The sequence below is a fragment of the Nylanderia fulva genome, unplaced genomic scaffold, assembly GCF_048542155.1.
Source record: "Nylanderia fulva isolate GAGA-0341 unplaced genomic scaffold, ASM4854215v1 Scaffold1296, whole genome shotgun sequence".
Lineage (NCBI taxonomy): Eukaryota > Metazoa > Arthropoda > Insecta > Hymenoptera > Formicidae > Nylanderia > Nylanderia fulva.
Genome location: NW_028189514.1, coordinates 14,459 through 20,548, shown reverse-complemented (window position 1 = coordinate 20,548; position 6,090 = coordinate 14,459). Strand labels below are relative to the sequence as shown.

Genomic DNA, 6,090 nt, shown 5'->3' with positions numbered 1-6,090 from the left:
GTAATTTTATAAGAACATTCAAATAGACGTTTAAAATGCAATTTTTATTTTTATTTTTAATTTTTATTTTAATTTTTTTTTATTAAAATGCAATTCTCAATTTTTTTTATCTGAAAGATAATGCAATCCTTTGTTTATTTTTTCATGTGATAATGCAATCCTTTGTTTATTTTTTCATTAATTGATAATTATTATTATAGTTTTTATAGTAGTTAGTGCCAGAGGCGGTCTATTCGTGTGCTGGTTTAAAAAATAATTCCAGAGGCGATCTATTCGTGTGCTGGTTGTTTTAAAACTGTAATTCCAGAGGCGATCTATTCGTGTGCTGGTTGTTTTAAAACTGTAATTCCAGAGGCGATCTATTCGTGTGCTGGTTGTTTTAAAACTGTAATTCCAGAGGCGATCTATTCGTGTGCTGGTTGTTTTAAAAAATAATTCCAGAGGCGATCTATTCGTGTGCTGGTTATTTTAAAAAATAATTCCAGAGGCGATCTATTCGTGTGCTGGTTGTTTTAAAAAATAATTCCAGAGGCGATCTATTCGTGTGCTGGTTGTTTTAAAAAATAATTCCAGAGGCGATCTATTCGTGTGCTGGTTGTTTTAAAAAATAATTCCAGAGGCGATCTATTCGTGTGCTGGTTGTTTTAAAAAATAATTCCAGAGGCGATCTATTCGTGTGCTGGTTGTTTTAAAAAATAATTCCAGAGGCGATCTATTCGTGTGCTGGTTGTTTTAAAAAATAATTCCACAGGCGATCTATTCGTTTGCTGATAACTGTACAAAATATTTTACCCCAGATGCAGTTTGCATGTGCGCAAAATTCTCAGAAGCGATATTGCAATGTTGAAACTTTATAACTTATCATGTGATAGTGACTTTCACGTAATCTTTATGACTGTGCAAGGTCAACACTAATGGTACTATTTTATAGTTCCTTTGAAACCGTACAACTTTTGTTGTTTTATTATAAAATGCATTGAAACAAAGAGATATTAGGGGTAGTAAAAATGGGACACCTTGTATAAATACACACACGCATACATATGTGTATATGTATGTGTAACAACCTGTGTATATATAATTTTTATATAATTATAAATTATATAAAATGGGACACCCTGTATATGTATGTGTGTGTCGATTGACAACTTTTTTATTGCGACATCTGTCGAGTTTTGTCGATAATTATATTTAAAAAATCTTTATTATCGACCCTATCGGAGTTCGCCCGTGCATTTAGGATCCCCTTAAAGAGTAAATTGCGTATATTAATATTTGTTTTATAATTTGTGAGATAATTAATGCCAGATTGAAACATGACCCTTATAACTTAGAACAAAAAATTATTTTATATCAAGCAGTATAGGATAGATAAAAAATTATTGAAAAGTTGTCAGTCACAAAAAAGTACAAATATCATGTGTCTAAAGAACAACGCAAAAATATAAACGTTTGAGTCCTCTTTTCAAAAGTAAAAAAAATAGTAAATAAGTATAAAAAATTAGTCAGTAAGTAAAAATTAGTAAGTAAGTATAAAAAATTAGTCAGTAAAGTATAAAAAATGTATCAGTCGGTCAGAATATAAAATGTGTCTCTATAAAATTGTTTGGTTGATGGACTGTTGATGGATATCTCGAACGATTCCTCATGACAAGATCGAAATCTATCATCCCCAAAACCTTTTAGCCTCCATTCTATCTTATCTTCTTTATAGAGATAGCTATCTCTTCATATCTCTTAAATGACAATAGAAGTTTAGTCGTATTATTTTAACAAGTATATTTTAAAATGTATATTATTTTATAGCCTTTTTATTTTTTTACAAATATATATGTATTTTTTTAATTTGAAAATTTATATTTCTTGAGTAGTTACATTTCGAAGTTTTAGGATATTCAAATAAACTAATAAATATATTAAAAATTAAAAATCAACAACTTAGAAAATACTTTATATACCAAAAAAAAATCAAGTTTAGTATTAAATTAAAATATTAAATTTAATAAATTTTAGAGTATAATAATATGTGTTATATGTGATTAATTATTTATTTTTAATATCTAAAACTCTTCCAAATATATGTGCACAATTTTTGGAGAAAAATAATTTAAAAATATCTATTTTTAAAGAATATATCAAAAAGACTTTAAAATAACATTATCTCTCTTCTCTCTCTCTTGACTCTATTGCCATTTAAATTTAATTATCATCTATGAAAGGCATAAAGTAGCACAGTTGAAATTATTACATGTCTCAAAAATATAATAGGTTTACTTTGGCATTTTTCGCAAAAATCAGTTGGCCACAAGCAAACTGTCATGATGATAAATTCTTAAATATATAAATACGTTTTTTTAAATATAATTTTTTTCTAAAATAAAATTGTTAACTATTCACGAGAAAAAATGTGTCCCTACCGTAGAATCACTATATGATACATTTGTGCAGAATTTGAATAAATGTAATACCTCTGCGATTCGTCTGTACGAATTGCCGCGTATTAACACAAGTTGGTTAGGTTACGATTATGGGTTCGCGATGAGGGTGCATGGGGATGAAATGGGTTCGGCTCTCTCTCGCTCGTCGCTTTGTACGCACGCACGTGTGGCGAAATGAAAATGACTGTTGACATGAGATTTTGGGTTTCGCTCTGCACCTCCGTCGTCGTATCTCCCTGTAGGAGACGAAACTGAGGTGACGGCTGCGAGATGCAACCCACGAAAGTGCAGAGGTAATGTTCGCCAATTATTCCAATAGTCTGTCAAATTCTTAGAAAGTTATATCCTTTCTTCGATCCTTTTTTCGACGAAACAACGCAAAAAAATTTTTATATAAATATAGATACCCACACGCAAAAAAATGCACAGACTATTATGTTAATAATAACTACAGATGTAACAAGCATTCGTCTTTCTGATGTCGAAAGACCTCATTACACGTCAAAATGACGTTATTTTAACATGTGTATATATATATATATATATATTATATATACATATATATTATATATATATTTAAAAATATGTTATTTTAAAACGTTTTGATTTTCTTTACAAATATACGTATAAGTAAAGATTTATTTAATTTCAAAATTCATTGTAGTTCAAGTATTTGCATTTCTAAGTTTTAGGATATTAAAATAAAATTATAAATATGTTAAAAATTAAAACTCAGCAATTTAGAAATCAATTTAAACACTAAAAAAATTTTAGTTTAGTTTCAAATTAAAAGACTAACTTTAAACAATTTTAGAGAATAATGTGTTATAAATTATTAATTATTAATATTTAAAACTTCCAAATATATGTACACAATTTTTGACATCAATTTGTTACTTGAGAATAGAATACACACTATATATATATATATATATATATATATATATATATATATATATTTATGCATATAGTACGTATGTGTGTGTGTATTTTATTATTGCATTAACATTATTATATATTATTAGTAGTCTGTGCATTTTTTACAAATTATAATAATACAGAAATTTTTTTTTTTCGAAAACAGTTTGGAATCAATATACATTGTACATATCGTTTTCTAATGAACTGAAATTGAGAAAGAAAATTTGAATTGAAAACATCTAATCTACTCCAAGAAAAAATATACATAATATACATACAATAATATGCATACATATATATGTATGTATGTATGTATGTACGTATATTTTTCGGAACAGATTGGATTTCTTAAAATAAATTTTCGTCAATTTTAGTTTGTCATTTATACAATGAAACCTTAAATAAATATTAATACAAGTTGATAAAAAAAAATCCCGAAAAAAATTCGCGCTTTCTAAATGTTATAACTACAAAAGCAAGTAAATCTTATTTAATCTTTGTAACAATAAGTACATATTTTTATTTATAAGTATATATAATGCTAGATACCATATAAAGCCAGAACATATGTTACGGAAGTTATACTAAAAAATTGCATGAGTTATTCCGCACTTGTGATTCTACGTCTGATAAAAATCTTCTAGTGACAGAATAAAATTGTTCAAAATGATCATATTTATATTGGTTATGTTGTTCATTGACTCTTCGTATAATGTTCCTTCTCTCGCATAACGTAAATTTCAAAGATTTAGGGAAGGCTTTAGAATTATATAATAAAAGGATATGCCTATAAATTTGTAGCAATCGAGTTTTTCTACTAAACGGGGCATTATTTTCATGGAGGATTTGAATTAATTCAATCATTATCGCTGAGAGATACACTATAGGGATATAATCTGCCTCTAAACGAGGGAGAACTGAAGCAATCAGGTTGCACCAAATCATTCTTTTCCTCATAGTAGATATTGATACGTTCATATGCATGTCTGAAGAAGAAGGTGCTGTATATGCCCAGGTTACGCTTGGAAAGGAATACATTATTTGAGACCAGGTAATCCTAGAAGGCGATAATGCCTGATATATCGTGCCTGCGGACACAATATTATATTTGTGCTGCATCATAAAAAATAAATGATGTATTCCTAGCAAATTTAGATCTTGTGATTCTAAACAATTCAAATAACATATAATGATGATATCGTCGACGAGAGACATATCATCAGTAAACACATATTCGCGCGTTATCGGACCATTTATACCATTTATATTGTATTTATAATAAATCCTTGATAAAGCACAAGTTTTTAGATAAGGCGCATCATGTACATTTCTTAGATACTCGATAATTTCTCTTGGACTACAGTTCCATACGGGAAGAATCACGTCAGTCGAAGGAAATTCATCCAAAAAATAAATCTTGTCTATAAATTTCTGCTCATTCATTAACATGTTTATCAATGGCATTAAAATGCTATTCTGATCCTCAACTCGGATTTCTGCCGTGTTCTCTGAGTCTGCCAGTGTAACCTGTTACGAATTTTAAATGTTCTTTTTGAATGTCATAATGAATATATCGACTAAATGCATGCACAATTTATATGTTTGAAAATATAAATAATATGTACATGAGTTTAAAAAAATTATTGACACAATCTACTGCATAATATAATAATATTGTAAGTGTGATCATTTTGTTTACTTGCAATTTTGAAAAGCTATAATAAAATGATACGCGCGAGAATGGTATATATTTTTTAAAATAGATTTAATTATTTTTGAATTGAATAAACTAAGAGTTATTTTTAATTATTTTTGTTCGATATATATAAGACATGCGTTTCTAAAAAAATCGATATTAAGAGTACTATCTCATATACATACTTTATAATTATCCCCGGCTGCGAATTCGAAAAATTCCATGTTGTTTGAGTCTACCGGTGCAACCTGTTACGAATTATAAATTTTTCTCTTTTTGATTGTCTTAATGAATATCGTCTGAATCCATGCATAATTCAGCTCTTTTAAAATATATATAATATGTACATGAATTTAATAAAATTATTGACACAATCTACTGCATAATAATATTATACGTGTGATCATTTTGTTCACTTGCGATTTTGAAAAGCAATAAAATGAAACGCGCGAGAACGTTATATATTTTTTAAAATAGATTTAATTATTTCTTTTTGAAATATTTAAGACATGCATTTCAAAAAATAGATAATAAGAGCTATTACTATCTTACATACATACTTGATATTATTGTTTCGCAGAAATTGAAAAAGTTTCTCTGATTCCGGAAAGAGTGTGAGCTTCTTTGCGAGGCACAACTTCTTCTAACATTGACACTTAGAAATCTATCAGATAATAAAAACTTGATACAAAAACGAAGGTTTAACAACATAAACATAGGTCTATAAACCTAGATATAAAATTGTAAACACATGTGCCTTTATACATATAATATACACAATATAATTTTACACATGATTTTTCAACTAATATTTATAAGCATTAATAAAAATTATAAATATATATATATATATATATATATATATATATAATTCTACATATGATTTTTAAATTAATATTTATAAGCATATGCATAAAAACTAAATAACTGGTCTGCGTTCTCAGTTTTTTAATCTGTTTAATATATGAATATTTCAAGTGTCTTATATATATTGAAAAATTTAAGAGATATAAGTTTTAAATTTTACTCTAAAAA

The 6,090-nt window shown here is 27.4% G+C and overlaps 1 long non-coding RNA gene across 1 annotated transcript; it reads right to left on the bottom strand.

The window, feature by feature from the left end:
* Window positions 1-4,597: 4,597 nt before the first annotated feature.
* On the bottom strand, window positions 4,598-5,682 carry LOC114936389 (uncharacterized). The gene is made up of 3 exons (XR_003820691.2): window positions 5,616-5,682; window positions 5,241-5,303; window positions 4,598-4,886 (listed from the first exon to the last, which is right to left on the bottom strand). It is a non-coding gene; the product is annotated as an uncharacterized LOC114936389 (long non-coding RNA).
* Window positions 5,683-6,090: the final 408 nt, after the last annotated feature.